Source organism: Natator depressus, chromosome 3, assembly GCF_965152275.1.
Source record: "Natator depressus isolate rNatDep1 chromosome 3, rNatDep2.hap1, whole genome shotgun sequence".
In the NCBI taxonomy this organism is placed as follows: Eukaryota; Metazoa; Chordata; order Testudines; family Cheloniidae; genus Natator; species Natator depressus.
This window is the reverse complement of record NC_134236.1, coordinates 35,069,935-35,088,451: the sequence shown is the minus strand read 5'-3', so window position 1 is coordinate 35,088,451 and position 18,517 is coordinate 35,069,935. Positions and strand designations below refer to the sequence as shown.

The 18,517-nt window shown below is 41.5% G+C and overlaps 1 long non-coding RNA gene across 1 annotated transcript in view; it reads left to right on the top strand.

Moving 5' to 3' along the window:
• Nucleotides 1–18,517, top strand: part of LOC141983813 (uncharacterized) — a 59,468-nt gene that overhangs the window by 28,529 nt on the left and 12,422 nt on the right. The window contains exon 2 of the long non-coding RNA XR_012638522.1: nt 12,871–12,973. This is a non-coding gene — a long non-coding RNA (uncharacterized LOC141983813). The remainder of the gene's footprint in view (nt 1–12,870; nt 12,974–18,517) is intronic.

Sequence of the window (18,517 nt, the reverse complement as noted above, 5' to 3'; positions counted from 1 at the left end):
ACCATCTGGGTGGCTAGGGCAGCTACTTACAGGATGGGAGATTCAAGTTCAAATTCCCACTCAGTATCAGGCAGAGCGGATATTTGAACCTGGGTATCCCACATCCTGGGTGAATGCTCTAACCACTGGGCAAAAGGGGGAACACCATCCCAGCTCTAATAATAATACCTAGTTAGCGTAGTGATGTGAGGTTTAATAATGTGTTTAAAATACGTTGCCATTCTCAGATGAAAGGTTCTATAGAAGTGTAAAATACTGTTATTTCCCTGCCATTTGTTCACTGACTGACATACAACTTACAATTTCCCAGGGGCAGCATTTCTTACGGTCACCTGCTTTGTTTCTGATTCTTTATCTGGCCTTTTATGAAGGATAAACTTATTGCTGGATATATCTGTCTAATAGCATCCACATTGTGAGTGTTCATATTGGATCGAGTTCTCTTCTCCCACTGGTGTAAAACTACAGTAAGTCCTTTGGTTTAAAAGAAGTACCCTTAATGCCTCCTGCAGCCTCATGGAGCAGGTGCTACACCTAGATAGGTTCCCTGAGGAACACATCTTCATGCCCTGCCCCTGCACAGTGATGTGGCTAAACACACTGGGCCAGATTTTTGGCTCCAACTTTACCTGCTTTTTACTGCATCATCTGAAGATTCTCCTGACAGAAGAATAGGTGTGTTGGGGATGTGCGGAGACAGAATAGAGCACACAGTGCTGCACCTTATGTCCTGGCACACTGGTTCCTGCAGCAAGCGTACGTAAATGCAGCCCTTAGACTTCTGTAACTGTTGCCAGGAATTGTCTTGGCACCCTGGGCAGCTCAGGATCAGGGGAGTGGAATGGTGGCTTAGAGCAGTGGCTCTCAGCCTTTCCAGACTACTGTACCCCTTCCAGGAGTCTGATTTGTCTTGCGTACCCCCAAGTTTCACCTCACTTTAAAAGTACTTGCTTACAAAATCAGGCATAAAAATACAATAGTGTCACAGCACACTATTACTGAAAAATTGCTTACTTTCTCATTTCTACCATATAATTATAAAATAAATCAATGAGAATATAAATATTGTAATTACATTTCAGTGTATAATATATAGAGCAGTATAAACAAGTCATTGTCTGTATGAAATTTTAGTTTGTACTGATTTCGCTAGTGCTATTTATGTAGCCTGTGGTAAAACTAGGCAAATATCTACATGAGTTGATTTATCCTGTGGAAGACTTCTGTGTAACCCCAGGGGTATGTGTACCCCTGGTTGAGAACCATTGGCTTAGAGCACCTTACAACTAGCATCACTGAGAATCTGACTCACTGTTTTGTAGCCATAGAACCGCATCTTAATTGGATTAACTGGTCTTTGGTAGTTGTGTATGAGGAGGAGAGGTAACACCTGTTGGAAGGGAATGGAGTGGAAATGTAATGGATTATCATAATCTGATGAGTAGGCAACATCTTCGAATTGGGAATGTAGGCTAAATGAAGGTGTTATGCTGTGGGGACAAATATCAATGATAGGCAAAGCTTAAAATCTTTAGAATACAGGTGATAGAAAATAGACTAGGAGCCAATATTTAAAAAAACAGAATTACTAAAAAGATGTGAATAGCTTGTGGATTCATTATTTGTAAAATACATAGATTAAAAATATGCATAAGCAAGTGTAAAATTAACAACTAGAGAGAAGGCAAGGGTTAAACAAGGGTGAAAAATAAAACACCTGATAATAGTTAAAATTAAAAAATAAAGGCAGACAATAAATAAGGATTGAAACAAATTTTTTTAAAAGTGGCATTTAACAGAATACATAAAGAGATAATCATGACTAGTTAGGAGAGAGGCTGGGGATTACTTTTATATAGGCTTGGAATGATTAGATTATTACTGGTAAATATTGATTTCATTGCACACAAACAAATTGGCAAAAAATATTTCCATCAATGATAATCAAAATTTCTAATAGACAAAGTAAGATAAATGATGCTCAAGAATTTATGACAGTTTGATTTAAAGAAATTTCCTTTGTATACTTTGACATGTAATGCTGGCAATTTGTGTTTTAAAAGTTCTAAAGCTTTAACTTTTGAATCTGTGTCTGCTGACATTAAATGATTATTGTCTCATCCCTCCCATAATTTTCTGCAACTGTCAAAATTTAAATTGGCGAAAATAAAAAAAAGCTCAAAACCCATCATTTTGCACAGCTGTGAAAATTTAAATAGATAAAAAGCTAAAAATATGCTTTAAAATAAACATTGATATTATCCATTGACATTATTAAAAATGAATTCTGCCAAGCCTACTTGTATATTATAAAAAAGAAGGGATCATCTTCGTCATTTGACACGTTGTATCCCTTTTCCTCTACTTTCATGTGTGTTATACTATTTTGGGCCCTGATGCTGCCAGTTTTTACGCATGTACTTTACTTTAGGGACATGTAGTCTAATTCCTCTCAATAGATGTGTCTTCACTGCAGAGTTAACATTGGTGTTGCCCCTGATCTCCCTTCTGTCTACACAAAAAACCCTCTAGCCTGAACCTGAGGTGCTTTGAACCCAGGCATGGTTCAATGCAGGGCTGGCTCTACACTTTTTGCCGCCCCAAGCAGCATGCCGAATTGAATGCCTGAAGAAGGGGGCTGCCGCAGAATTGCCACAGCGGGCGGCCAAAGAAGGGGGCTGCCGCCGAACTGGTGCCATGGGACTGTGAAGATACAAGCTGCTGCCGAATTGCCGCCGTGGCGAAAAAACCCATGCCGCCCTAACAACTCATGGACTGCCGCCCCTTTAAAATTGCCGCAACAGGCACCTGCTTGGAATGCTGGTGCCTGGAGCCGGCCCTGGTTCAATGTATAGGCCTGAGCCTGGATTTTATGTTATCCTGGGCTGGCGACCCACCTACTTTGTTGTGGGAATGCAGTCTCATCAAGCCTGGGTGCTGTTAGTTCTCCAGTTCTAGCCCACAATTCCACCTGGGATGTACTTTCTTGTCTAACTCCTTCTTTCTGCATTGGAAATCATCTGGCTCAGCCATTTAATCCCACAGTTGCCTGCTCCATTTCTGACGCATTCCACAGCATTTAAACAGAGATGCTGGCCAAGAAACCCTCCTCCCATCATGCTGGCAGCTGGGCAGAAGCTGGCAGCAGCCTTCTGGTAAAGCTGTGATGTGATATCAGTAAGACCCATAATTTGTGGAAATGTATCTAGAATGACACCTTTATGTTTAGTGGACAGGAAAGAAATGGCAAGGCAGAGAAGTTAGTCAGGTGTGCTGTGAATCACTTTGCGATTTGCAGACTTAATTCCTTAATAACATTCTTATTACAAGTTCTTGCAGCCAAACGCTCTTTGCTTTCACCTTCAGAATGTCTGCATTAGTAATGAATAAGTCCATTTGGGAGTTATTTACATAAAAGTATTGTTTTCCTGTCACTGCCACAGACAGCAGCTCCACAGTAGGCAAGAGAGACAGAGAGAGAACCCTGAGAATGAATTCACGAGCAACCCAGTTTAATGAATGACTATGAACCATCCTGACAGAAATCCATCCCACCCACTGTGGATGCAGTTACATGGATCTGGAATGGCTAAGGCATTGCAGTGGGGATGCTCCACCTGTGGTACGTTAGCCCAGGCTAACTCTGCACTGCAGACCTGTCCATTGGGACTGTTCACATGCCTACAGCTAAGTACGTGTGTGTTTCTAAGCTCTTTGAATCAGAGACTGTATATCCGACATGTCTGTACAGCACCTCACACATTTTGGGCACTACTGTTGTATACATAATATAGCACCCAATCATGTTTGTGGCACATGCCACAGATGCTAGAAACCAATTTTAGAAATGTTTACAGACTTTTAAAAAGTTGTCTTAATTCTTCTCTCCCATCAGTTTTATACTGGTATAACTCCACTGATCACAGTGAAGTTACTTCTGTCTTAGAGCCTGAATCCTTTACAGGGATCCCCACAACTGGATTTCTATTCCTATGTGGATCCCTTTGCAGGATCGGATCCTTACATCTGTGTAAGTGAAAATAATATGACTGTATTATGTAATATGATTAGGATTTCTTTTGTATTCTTTGTTTGCTCCTTTCCTGCCCACACATGGATCTCAAGTCTATCATGGAAATCAGTGAGTCCCATATTAACTGTAAGTCTAGGACCATATCCACCCTCATGCCCTCTTTAGTTTGTATTGAAGACAGAAGGCAATATATGGCCCTAATCAGGGGACATAATGGAGGCTTATGCATTGTAAGTATAGAGAAGCTTTGGTGAAATCCTAGAAGGAAAATGATTCTCTGGGTTTATTGTAGCCATGAACTTCATTACTGTTCTAGCAGAACTAGCAGCATACATTTTGCCATAGTAACTCTGAGATAGTCTTATTCCAGAAATGGTCTCCTGAGTGATTTGCAATAGACTTTGACTTTATGGCCAAATTTTCATGCAACGCTAGGCTGCTTTTTGCTGTAATAAATGTACTGCTCTGGCAGATGTTTTATTTTCAGAATTTTTTTCAAAATCAACACTACTGAGTGATACTGTGAAGCTTTGATGGTGTAATCCTGACTGAAAAAGTCTTCTGGCACATTTGATAAAGACTTGTGATATACATGCTGCTGTGTTATAAGAGATATACCACTGCACAACCTGCTACTTGAGTTGAGTGCCCCTTCTTCCCCCAGTTTTGGACATCGCCCTCCAAGCTTCCCATATGGTTTCCCATATGGAAACTCTGAGTTTTATGGACTGACTCACACTTTTTGAGGAGCAAAAGCAGCAGACCCCATACACTTCTGAACTCAAGCGGGAACAGAGATAATCCTTCTGTATTTCAATAAAAAGAAAAAGCAGTTGTCAAGAACATGAGACATTTCTTTCTTCAGCAGTTTTCTTCCCACACACCCCTTTCTTTTTTGGTTGTCTGTCCCTGGATCTTTTCCTACTCCAGGTGATGTTTCCTTCTAAGTGAAGAATTTAAAGATTGAAGTGTCAAGATGCACAGCATACACACACACAAGTAATAATTTGCCTAGTGTGCAAACATCTGTTACTGGCTGCGTAGTTAATGGCTTGAGTGAAACAATCTATTCTGCACTGCATACTTTGGGTAGTAGTGAATACTTTCCACCAAAATGTAATATTTGCTTTTCATTGAGCAGCTATGGATGACAGTTTCAGATAGTGGCTGAGTAGATGATATATGTTGTATTATCTGTTTTAACATTAAATGTTGTATATTGGTTCCTAATGACACTGATGAAAAAGCTTTCTGATTGGCTTGGGAAATGAGGGAGATCAACAGACTCAATACCACCACTTGGTTGGTCAGGAGTAGAGTGTCATGAATTGTTCATTATGAATATTATTCACTGCAAATTTTACTCTTGTGTTTTTTCCAGTTAACAAATTGTCCACAGATTCAGATTTCTACAAATGTATTTATTATTCATTGGTATTTTCCAAGTAGTTTGTGTGGACCTTTCTTTAACTTCTCACTTTGACTCCTTGCTATTTTTTTATTCATGGTATGTGCGTGGTCGGCTCAGTCAGTCGCTCAGGAGAGTGTCTTTTTCGCAGCCCTGAGTGATGTAAGTTAGATCAACTTAAGCAGTAGTATAGACCTGCCCTTAGTGAAAGCATACATTCAAGCCAACAAGTGATACTAGCAGAGAACAGGGAATTGGATTCTAATCATGGCACCGTCTCATAAAGTGACCTCAGGTAAGTCACTTACCCTCTCTGTCTTAGTTACCCCATCTGTAATAAGGAGCTAAAAATACTTTATTTACCTCACAAGCGTGTTGTAAAAATTAAGTTGTTAATATGTGTAAGAGCTTTGAAAACGAAGAGCCTGCATTTTTAGGAAATTTGCTCTTTTGTTTGCAACTTATTGCAGCTGTAAATACTTGAGCACTCAAACTACACTTGCAAAATTAGAAGAGCTACGTTTAAAAGGTTAGGCCTAAAATTGTTACATGTAAGTGTTAGCTTTGACTACAAAAGCTCACGAAAGCTCATGCTCAAATAAATTGGTTAGTCTCTAAGGTGCCACAAGTCCTCCTTTTCTTTTTGCGAATACAGACTAACACGGCTGTTACTCTGAAATCTGAAGAAATAGTTACAAACTGTAATATTAATGCTTAGCATTTATGTATTGCTTTACATGTTCAAAACACTGTATAGACTTTAGCTGTTCTTCACAATACTCCCGTGAAGTAGGTAAGTAAGCATTATTGCTACAGCTGGGTGGGAAATGATGACATATGTTGTGGTTTGAAGATATGTGTGTTGTTTCTTTAATACTGTAGCAGAAAGGGTCTGGGGAAGGTTATAGGCAGAAACTCTATAGTGAAACAGGGAAAGTATGTAGTCTCCGCAATAATACTTCCCTTCTGTGGGATACTGCCTTCTGATCTCTCCAATTGTTCTTCTACTTCTTATCCATGTTAGAGGTATCTAAGGCAATGTCTACATTAAGTTAAGTCGACTTAAATTACATCGACGATCACCTACCTCTGTAATTAAATAGCTTTTGCATGTCCACACAATGCTACTTATGACAGTGGAGTATGTCCACAGTTTGTGCTCTTGCATTGATAGAGAGAGCAGTGCACCATGGGTAGCTACCCCACTGTGCAACTTGCCACTGGTTGCCCATCTGAGAATGGATCACAGTGCCTCATAGGGGCAGTCCCAGCATCCCATGATGCAGTTTTCTTCCGCCCAACATTCCATGGGCTTCTTATTACATTTCATGCCACTTTTCAGCAGCCCCTGTAAATTGCACCCACCATCTCTGTCTGAAAGCATGGATCCTGCACTTCTCTCCAGTCTCATCATGTACATTATGACCACAATGTGGCTGATTCTGCAGTATTTCATGAGCTGCAGATCTGATAATGACTCCATGGTGTCTGCCCTGCTGTGTGTGCCATGGAAAGAAACAATTCAAGATTGCTGTTGGCTTTCATGGAGCAGCTGCACACAGTGGACTGTCGCTATTAGGCTCAAGAAACAAGCACTGAGTGATGGGATTCCACCACGATGCAGGTTTGGGATGATGAGCAGTGGCTGCAGAACTTTTGGATGCACAAAGCCACCTTCCTGGAACTGTGTGCGGAGCTCGTCCCTGCCCTGTGGTGCAAGGACACCAAAATGAGAGCTGCCCTCATGGTGCAGAAGTGAGTGGCAATCGCTGTGTGAAAGCTTGCAACTCCAGACTGCTAATGATCAGTCACTAATAAGTTTGGAGTTGGGAACTTCCACCGTGGGGGTTGCAGTGATGCAAGTGTGCAGGGCCATTAATCGCCTCCTGCTCTGAAGGACTGTGACTCTGGGAAATGTGGGAGAAATAGTGGATGGCTTTGCAGCAATGGGATTCCCTAACTGTGGCAGGGTGATAGATGGCATGTATATCCCCATTTGGTCCCCAGGTCATCTTGTGATGGAGTACGTCAACAGAAAGGGCTACTTCTCTATGGTGTTGCAAGAGCTGGTGGATCACCGTGGTCATTTCACCAACATCAACATGTGATGCTGATGATCCTTGGAGACCAGCCTACCTCTTACTCCCATGGCTTATGAAGCTTTACACCAGAAACCTTGACTGCCACAAGGAGCGCTTCAACAACAGGCTTAGCAGGTGCAGAATGACTGTTGAATGTGCCTTTGGCAGATTAAAGGGTCACTGGCACTGCCTTTTTGGAAGGTTAAACCTCAGTGAGGAAACTGTTCCCATGGTCATAGCAGCCTGCTGTGCTTTGCCTAACATTTGTGAAGCTAAGGGGAAAAATTTCCACAGGGGTGGAACATAGAGGTGGATTTGCTGGCGGCCGCTTTTGAGCAGCCAGATACCAGGCTGTTAGAGGGGCACAATGCGGGGCTATTCGAATCAGGGAGACTTTGAAGGAGCATTTTGATAATGAGGCCCAGTAATAAGTCTTTCTGTAATGCACTGGCCCAGGCATTGTTTTCTAGCAGTGTTGAATGACCTTGTAATGATTGCTGTGTGAGCATAACTGTAGTCTGCCAATGTACAGATTTCCTGTATGTGCCATCTTTGCAGAAAACAAGGATATGTAGGATTAAAAGGCCTTCCCTCTGCATCCATCTCACAAGTCCTTTTATACTAGATGGTGTGATTTGCAGAAAGCTTCACTAAGGGAATCTTAGAAATGAGTGCCAATGTTTCCTCACTCTAATCCTCCCATTCCAGGTTATCTAGGCTTTACCTCATTGTGCCTATAGGACTGACGGTCTCAAATGCACAGTATCTGTATTCCCTGGAAACTCTTCATGTAGGCAAAGTAGGGCAGAATTTTAAATGACTGAATTTCCTTCCTTTCATAGGCTTGTCAGCCTTGTAATGTTTTATTTTTCTTTTTTGTCCTTGAAAATTGCTTTAAATCTGTTTATTACAAGATTGTAATAACTGTGAATTAAGTTAAGTAGTTTGAGAAGTCACAACTAGTTTACTCCACTGTACAATTATACAGCCCACAATTCAGGAAAAAAAATTTAGTATTTCAAATCTTCCAGAATGTTCTGCAGAAAATATATTCACCGTGTCTAATAAAGCTCTTTCTCTGCACCATCATTACGTTTCTTCAAAGCATTTCCAATAAGAACACTCCGAATTATGTCCCCTTAGCTAGTTCATCTGTTCAGTCAATAAGCAACATTTTATTGCTTTTATGAATTAAGCCCACTTTACATCCAATCATTTTGCAAACATCTGTAGCTGAATCAGTCTAGGGAGCTTTTGAAAAATCAATCAGTAGGGAACAGCTTTCACTTCATGTGTTTTTTATTTTAATAAAGTATTTACACACGTTTGCTCCAAATGAAATGGAAAAAAGCACTAACCCTCGGTGCCATATTCTAGCAGTGCAGTGTAACACCGCTTGCAGCTGGTAAAAAGGATGATTGGGTGTTTGAAAAGAACAGCTATCACCATTGGAATAATAGACCATCAATAGTCTGCTTACTGGCCACAAGCTACTAAACCAGAGTTTACAGTGACCAACAATGGACTCCATTGGTGGTGAAGGTGGATGAGCTATGACTGTCAATGCATGGATATACAAGGTAGAAAAGGAGTTAGATCTTTGCAACACATTCAGGAACCAATGGAATATGGTGGAAGAGTTCTTGGGAATGGAGATTCCCCGCTGCAGCCCAAAAAGCCCTCTACATCTCCCCAGTCCCAAGGAGGCAGAGAGAAATGATGGGACAGACTGCAATAAAGCATCAGGGCTAAAGCCCCTGTTATTACTGACTCCAGGAGGAGGGATGTGTTCTGCATGCATGTGACGGGCATGACCCAAGCCCTGCTCTGGGAAGGCCACAACTCTTTTGAAGTCCAACTCAGACCTCAGAGGTGTGTTCTGTGTCACCACATGGAACATGTTGACACCGAATGTTACTGGGTACAAGACAGTCCTTGTCAGAGAACTCACTGGCTACAAGATTGTAATTGCCAGCATCACAGGGGCCTGCCTGACACAAAGTGATGAAATCACTATTAAAGGAGCAACCCTCCTCCATTCCAGGGGTCTAGACCAGTGGTTCTCAAAGCCGGTCCGCCGCTTGTTCAGGGAAAGCCCCTGGCAGGCCGGACCGGTTTGTTTACCTGCCGCGTCTGCAGGTTCGGCTGATCGCTGTTCCCACTGGCCGCGGTTCACTGCTTCAGGCCAATGGGGACTGCGGGAAGCAGCGTAGGCCAAGGGACGTGCTGGCCACCCTTCCCGTAGCCCTCATTGGCCTGGAGCGGCAAACCACGGCCAGTGGGAGCTGTGATCGGCCAAACCTGCGGACGTGGCAGGTAAACAAACCGGTCCAGTCCACCAGGGGCTTTCCCTGAACTAGCGGCGGACCAGCTTTGAGAACCACTGGTCTAGACTGTACTCAGGTGTGGCACTTACTAGACAACCTGTAGCACAGACCTTAACTACATGGAACCCCATGTCCTCACACTTACTTTATGTTCAGGTTCAACACCACCATGCCTACTTATCTGTCTTTGTGGCCTATATGCCAAAAGAAGACATGTCACCTGTGGAAAAGGACACATTTCTTCCATCAGCTAGCAGCAAAAAATCTGGTCATCTCAGCTGCATGACACATTGCCAGCACATGGGGATTTCAATGCTATGACTGGCTGTGATTGAATTGAGTGTGAAACCATGATAGATCCCTTGTGCTTCAGGTTCCCCAAATGACAACACTGCTTGGCTTCTGACGTTATTTGTTGCCTACGGTTTGTCTGTCCTGGGCCCCTGATTAGGCACCTCAATAACCAATGCTGGACTTGGATTTCAAACAATGGACATCCTCCAATGACTAGGTCTTGCCCATTGACAAAAAAATGTCTCTGAGATGAGACAAAGTTCAGAATCTAACAAACTTGTGTTTTACTAAATTGAGCCAGATCCGGTAACATCACTCTACAATTCCTGGTATGATGTCATCTACTGTGGTCACTCTGGCTGGTGCAATGGTCCTCAATAGACTATGAGATGATGATGAATCCTGTATTGGTATATTTTCCTAGTTACATCCCATTTATTATTTTTTAAGATACACAGGCTGTGTGGGAGGCTGGAGAGGAAGGATGATTTTGTGGTTAAGGCAGTAGACTTGGAATCAAGAGGCATGGTTTCAATTCCCAGTTCTGCCATAGATTTCCTATATGACCTTGAGCCAAGTCACTTAATCTCTGTGTCTCTGTTCTCTCTTGGTAAAATGGGGATGATACTTCCTTACTCCCACCTCTGTTTATTTTGTCTATTTAGATTGTAAGCTCTTTGGGACAGGGACTGTCTCTTGCTATATGTTCTTATAATGCAACCCAAATGAATAACAGTAAGTTGCCCTCATCTGGTGTTTCCTCTGGTTGAGGTAGGAATAGTAAGGGAAGCATTCACTTCTGAGTAATCTTAGAGAAGAAAAGCACATACATTATGGAGAATCAGGGTAAATTATGAAAAATTGGGCTTACTGCTTCCACCTTGCTTAATATACATAGATGGCCTTTAAAACCTCGCTAGGTTTTCCAAAGGTAATTATGAACGGTCATCTCAATACCCACAGTACTCCCTTGTTTTTCCCTCACATAAACTCTAAGAAATATTCTGAATGCTGAAAATACTGTTCCACATTGTAACATTGGATTTTGATCAGAACTTCCCATTGAAGTCAGTCAGTGTTTTTTCTTAAAAATTGATGGCTATGTATGGCACAATGAAAATACTCATTTAGGGCTATATTATTACATCTTTGTTTACATTGAGTAGTACTTTACTTTTGGAATACCCTCATTAATTTTTATGGGACTGCTTGTAATATAAGGTCCTATTCAGTGTGAGTAAGCATATTTGAACCTGGTTCTTAGTTATCTAAGGCAATTGGCAAATTTTATGGGCCATCACCATCCCTCTTGCTTGCTGATCTTACATTTCTGGAAATGTAAGGTAACTGCAAATCTCGTGCACTGTATATTCAAATTATTTGATTCAATAGTAAATACTAGGTTAATTTGCATATAATTTAAGATCAGCAATGTCAGGTGTATGGTGTATTTTATTGTGCTTATTACTCCTAGCATCCCATTAGCACATGTACTAGTAGAAGTCTCTCAGAGTACAGGGCCTGATTCTCCACTACCTCACACATTGTGTAGTTATTTACGCAAATGGTAAAAGTGGGCCAGATTCTCAATCCCTGCTTGGGTATTTTTCCACTGCTCTGGTAGCAAGAGAGGCTGGAAAGCTGCCTCAACAATGAGAGCTGAGGATTCCTCTTGCATAGTGGAGCTACTGGCTGGCATAGAACCAGTATAGCATGCTCTTTGCCACTGTTTCCTGTCCCCCCCATGGTAAGGGCGGACTATTGGGGGGAACTCACATTCTATGGTCATGGGTGATTTATAAAAACCTTGCTAGACATTGGCACAAGTCAACATTGGGGGTTGTTTGCATCCACACTGCTCCAGGGGTACCTCTAGGAGGCATTTGTTCAGCAACAATTCCACCTTAAGCTACTTAACTCACAAGAGAACAGCCTGCCTGTGGCATCACCTCTTATGAGAGTACAATGGACACTCCTTTCTATGGCTGGCTAGGGATGGAGTGGCCGCACCTGCTATTTTTAATCTTTGCACATTTTTTAGCAGGATGCTGTCAATTGGGCAGATATATAACTGGCCGGACTTGAAAAGGGCTCCTTGCACCCTCCCCTCCTTGTGCACTTGCACAAGACCCTGGCACAATCTGGCCCATAGCAGGAAAGCGCAATGTTTGGTGAAATGTAGCTAACTTTTGACTCTGTTTGATCTTCCGGTCTTTTTTTTTTATTACTATCCCTTTTACAATATATATGTGTCTTTTTGGTGCTTTTGTTCTCCTAACTATTCAGTTTCTCTGTGGTCTTTCGGAGTAATCTTACAATGCATTTAACACAGCTAAATGAACATTACCCAACCTGCTTGAATTCACTTAGCATGTTAACTATTTGAAAAAGATTTTTACAGGTACTTTAATATACGCTGCTGGCGCTTTCTTCTGGAAGGTCATTTGAATGTTGCCTCAGAACTGCTAAATTGCTTATTGATCTCATAATTAATCATGTTTGTGGTTACCTCTGATGTTTGCTTCCATGGGTTACTTTTTCATGTTATTTAAAAAAATGAAATTGAAAAATGATAAAATGAATGAGTTTTGTTTCATGCTTTTTAAATATATTGTGCACTTCCAAAAAAAAAAATGGAGGGGAAGGGGAGGAGAGGAAGCAGAAAGAAATAACATAATTATTTTTTTCTTAAGCGAAGTTTCAGATCATTGCTTTGTGTTTATATAGAGCTGGAAACTGTATATGTGACTATTGTCTTGGTTGTCTCCATGAGCTGAGCCTGGGAGATCCGGCAGTAAGAGAATGAGCCTCTACAGTTTCAGCTAAAGCGGTAAGTCTTCTAGTGGTTATCTATAGCATACTTATTTCTTTTGTGGATTAGGCACAGAGGTGGGCACAACACAGACTGAACAGCAGGTTTCCTAATTATGAAGGGCTGAGGCATCATTTCTGGAAGGTGGGATATTCTTTAATCAACATGGAAAAATGATGTTGCTCTGTGAATAGCATCTAAAAAAGGAACCAAATCCATCAATTTAAAAACATCAAGGCCCTATGATGTTGTCTTTCCATAAGCTAGCAAGCTCTCTAAGAAGCTGACATTTAGGTCTCCTGGGTAATCAGAAATGACAAACCATTGTCACTGTCGCATGATATCCACTTAAAAGTGGAGCTTTCCCACAGCTGTATTACTTTAAAGGGATCCTCTGGTTGCATTGCCTTTGCTTTAGAATCCCTTTAGGGCCAATAGTGGGGACAAATGCCCATCACCCCCTTTGGTCTGCCCACTCTCTGCACTCTAATCACACATGACATTTCTGGACACTTGGAGAATTCTTCTTGGTGTACAAGAAACTATCACATGTGGCTCCCAAGAACACTTATGTTTGCAGAATAAAATCAAGCTGTAATGGTATATTATACTGAGGAAAATTACATCTACTAAACCTGCATTCAGAAAACCACTGATATGAGTGAGATACAAGTTGTAAGTGACTGTCAGCTAAAGTCCATTCTCAGCAACTTGGGGATGGCTGTGAAGGGAAACTGCAGTTAGAAGAGACAGTACTAGTGTAGCCTTATGTATTCAGTGATGTGTGTGATATGTTGGGTTTGAGAAATAGTTTTAGTTAAAAATATCTGATCTGAATTACTCAGAGTATTGGGGGCCAGATCCTCAGCTAGGACAAAATTGACGTAGCTGCATTGACTTCTGTGGGGCTATGCCAATTTCCATCAGCTGAGGATCTGACTCTGTGTCCATTGTCAGCAAAATACACTGCAATTGGAGTCTTCCTGCACTTACTGTTTTGCTAACGATAATAATGCTGTTACCTAAGAAGCTGCTAGATTAACAGTGTTGGAGTCTGAAGTCTTCTCTTATATAGAGAGAACAAAGAAGAGCATGAGCAGCAGTGCAAATTTCTCCACCTTGCTTGTCTTCTTATGCGGATCAGTATTTCTTTAAGGGTCGCTGTAGCCTTTACTTTAGACACATCTCATTTCATTTTCACATTCATGTTCATAAGTTCCCTGAACAGCCATCAAATGGGTAGTTTTTGGTCACTGCTGATCCATGCCGGGTTTGAAATACTTAATGGACAAGATTCAGCCTTTGCGTAATTCCCTTTCTCTCTGTGGGTAGGGTTGCTTTATGCCCATTGAATCATGTTTGAAAAGCCCCTGACCCTGTGCAGCTTGCCATTGTAAAAGCTGTAAACTAGTCAGTGATGGAATTCAGAGTTTTGCAAAGAAATATATATAGCAAATGACAGCAATTGTTTATGATTTTTTAAACACCTAAGGAAGAAATCTTGAGGTGCATAAAAGTACTTGCCATTAAACCATTTTCAAAGTGATTATGATAGCTAATGTCTAGCCATTTATATTAACTTTGTCCAGTAGGGCAATAAAATGCATTTTTAACACAATTTATATGAGACACTAATTGCCAGATCTGCAAAGACTTCCGACCTACATAATTTCATTGTTTACAATATTAACTACTAAAGCAAAGAGAATTGTTTGTGACACCCCCTGGACAGAGACCAAAAATCCAGATTTGCATTAATGCTCTAGTGAACAAACGCTCATCCAGGAAAGATTAAAACTCAGAGATGGGTCTCCCCCGGCTCCCTCCCATTTTGCTTCCTCCATCATTACAACCATCTCTGCTGCATTTTCAAATGTTTGATTATCTAGTAAGCATTCTCTTTAAAATTGTAATAAAGGACTCATAACCCATATGTTCCCTACTACAGCAAATGAAAGCATTGCTTGTATTTAGTTGCAGTAACTAAATAGGCACCGTTCGTTCAAATCTTCAACTTCCCAGAGATGAAACACAAAAAATAGGTGAGAGCTACAGTGTTCCATCCAATCCAATGCAAATGTATGCAAATTTCTTCATATTAGAGTCATTGTCTAGTTGTCATCCTCACATGGGGCACATCAAAGCCATATGACCTGATTTTGCACCTGCTGTTTAATTAAATTTACAAGGCAGACACTCTCTCTACTCCCGGTGATATACAAATCCATTTTTACTACCGCAGCTTCTAATTTACAAGGTAGTTGACTGCTGTGTTTCGTAGTCAATAGCTGCCCAACTGCTCTTTGTTAAAGTGAAGATTAAAATCTGAAAACTGGCCACCATTTGGGTATATGAATTAAAAGAAATATTAAAAGTGATTTCCCTCTTCACCTTTTAAAAAAAATGGGGCAAAAGGGAATCTATAGTAGGAACATTTCATACCAATTATAACAGCCTAGATATTTTTCCCCCTCCTGCTGTGCAGAGACCAAGGCACTTTTGTCAAATTATCAATAGCTTTTGCTGTTTTGCAAGAGCCTTGTTTCGGAACATAGAAATACAGCAGTGCTAGCAGATATGATACTGAAAAGCTGGTCTCTCCCCTGCATGGTCATGCAAAGTTTATGGCAGGTATTCATTCTATTGGACTGAAACCTTGGTTAGAGATGATCTCACTCTTTCTGCTGCCATTTCCCCTCTGAAGCACAAACAATAGTTACCTTTCCCAAACCTGCTCTAAATATCAGTGCTATAAATTCTCTCTTAATCTTTTGACTAGATGATGATCCTCATCTTATTGTAATTAACCTTAATTTTTCTTGAGTGTAATCATTGTACTCTGAGATCCTGCAGTGTATATATACTGTTTTAAAATTAAATTAATACAAATTTAGATATAAAATTTGCTCTGAATATCATCTCAGATGATATTCAACAGTTGCTAGCTGCACATTAGCAGGAATAAACTAAACCCCTTACTAAGAGTAACAAGAAGGGTTTCTTCAGGTATGTTGGCAACAAGAAGAAAGTCAAGGAAAGTGTGGGCCCCTTACTGAATGAGGGAGGCAACCTAGTGACAGAGGATGTGGAAAAAGCTAATGTACTCAATGCTTTCTTTGCATCTGTCTTCACGAACAAGGTCAGCTCCAGACTACTGCACTGGGCAGCACAGCATGGGGAGGAGGTGACCAGCCCTCTATGGAGAAAGAAGTGGTTCGGGACTATTTAGAAAAGCTGGATGAGCACAAGTCCATGGGGCCGGATGCGCTGCGTCCGAGAGTGCTAAAGGAGTTGGCGGATGTGATTGCAGAGCCATTGGCCATTATCTTTGAAAACTCATGGTGATCGGGGGAGGTCCCGGATGACTGGAAAAAGGCTAATGTAGTACCCATCTTTAAAAAAGGGAAGAAGGAGGATCCTGGGAACTACAGGCCAGTCAGCCTCATTTCAGTCCCTGGAAAAATCATGGAGCAGGTCCTCAAGGAATCAATTCTGAAGCACTTAGAGGAGAGGAAAGTGATCAGGAACAGTCAGCATGGATTCACCAAGGGCAAGTCATGCCTGACTAATCTAATTGCCTTCTATGACGAGATAACTGGTTCTGTGGATGAGGGGAAAGCAGTGGATGTGTTGTTCCTTGACTTTAGCAAAGATTTTGACACAATCTCCCACAGTATTCTTGCCAGTAAGTTAAAGAAGTATGGGCTGGATGAATGGACGATAAGGTGGATAGAAAGCTGGCTAGACTGTCGGGCTCAACGGGTAGTGATCAATGGCTAGTTGGCAGCCGGTATCAAGTGGAGTGCCCCAAGGGTCGGTCCTCGGGCCGGTTTTGTTCAATATCTTCATTAATGATCTGGAGGATGGTGTGGATTGCACCCTCAGCAAATTTGCAGATGACACTAAACTGGGAGGAGTGGTAGATACGCTGGAGGGTAGGGATAGGATACAGAGGGCCCTAGACAAATTAGAGGATTTGGGCCAAAAGAAATCTGATGGGGTTCAACAAGAACAAGTGCAGAGTCCTGCACTTAGGATGGAAGAATCCCATGCACCGCTACAGACTAGGGACCGAATGGCTAGGCAGCAGTTCTGCAGAAAAGGACCTAGGGGTTACAGTGGACGAGAAGCTGGATATGAGTCAACAATGTGCCCTTATTACCAAGAAGGCCAATGGCATTTTGGGATGTATAAGTAGGGGCATTGCCAGCAGATCGAGGGACGTGATCATTCCCCTCTATTTGACATTGGTGAGGCCTCATCTGGAGTATTGTGTCCAGTTTTGGGCCCAAGACTACAAGAAGGATGTGGAAAAATTGGAAAACGTCCAGCGGAGGGCAACAAAAATGATTAGGGGACTGGAACACATGACTTATGAGGAGAGGCTGAGGGAACTGGGATTGTTTAGTCTGAGGAAGAGAAGAATGAGAGGGGATTTGATAGCTGCTTTCAACTACCTGAAAGAGGGTTCCAAAGAGGATGGATCTAGACTGTTCTCAGTGATAGCAGATGGCAGAACGTGGAGTAATGGTCTCAAGTTGCAGTGGGGGAGGTTTAGGCTGGAGATTAGGAAAAACTTTTTCACTAGGAGGGTGGTGAAACACTGGAATGCGTTACCTAGGGAGGTGGTGGAATCTCCTTTCTTAGATATTTTTAAGGTCAGGCTTGACAAAGCCCTGGCTTGGATGATTTAGTTGGGGATTGGTCCTGCTTTGAGCAGGGGGTGGACTAGATGACCTCCTGAGGTCCCTTCCAACCCTGATATTCTATGATTCTATGATTTTCTTTTCCACTTCTCAAGAGAGAATGGAGAGAAGTGGTTGCCATGTTGTAATATTGTATTCACAAACAGTGAGATGTTATCAACAGACTATCGTTAACATAAATAGCAAATTGTTTTCCTTTATCCTTGCACATATTTAATTTGAAGTAACATCATTTTTTTTCTCCAGTAACATAAAGAAAGTGAGGAGATATAATAGAACTGAGATGTTTTGCTATGTATTTTAGATGTTTTGCTATGTATTTGAAAGAGCAAAGAGTCATTTCACGGAGTTGACTATAGGTGGCAGCACATGTTCAGATAACAGAAACAAAACTCCTAAGAAAAGTTAGAACAAATCCGTGTAAATGAATCAAGGCTTTTTCCTGAAAATTTCTTGTGGGCTACATAGGCAAGTCCATGAGAATACATTGTGCTTTCTGGTGATACAGATGCTTAGCATCACAGAGTTTAAGCGAGAATAAGTATGCAAATGATGCATACAATTCTGAATATTATGGACCTGATTCTGTCACCTTCATTCACACAGAGAAGTGACTTACGTCACAATCTTACTTCACTTACTTCCTATTGAGTTCAGCAGGGCTTCATACTGAATAAGATATTAATCACTGTGAGAAGGGTGGCAGAATCTGGCCCTTCATTAGCAAAGACACTGCACATTATCACAGCGATAAGAGTTGCAATTTGGATAGTGCCCTATATCTCACTTACAAACATTTGCCATACAGTAATACAAAATAACATGATGGGCAAGACTGATTCTTACGGCTGAGCCC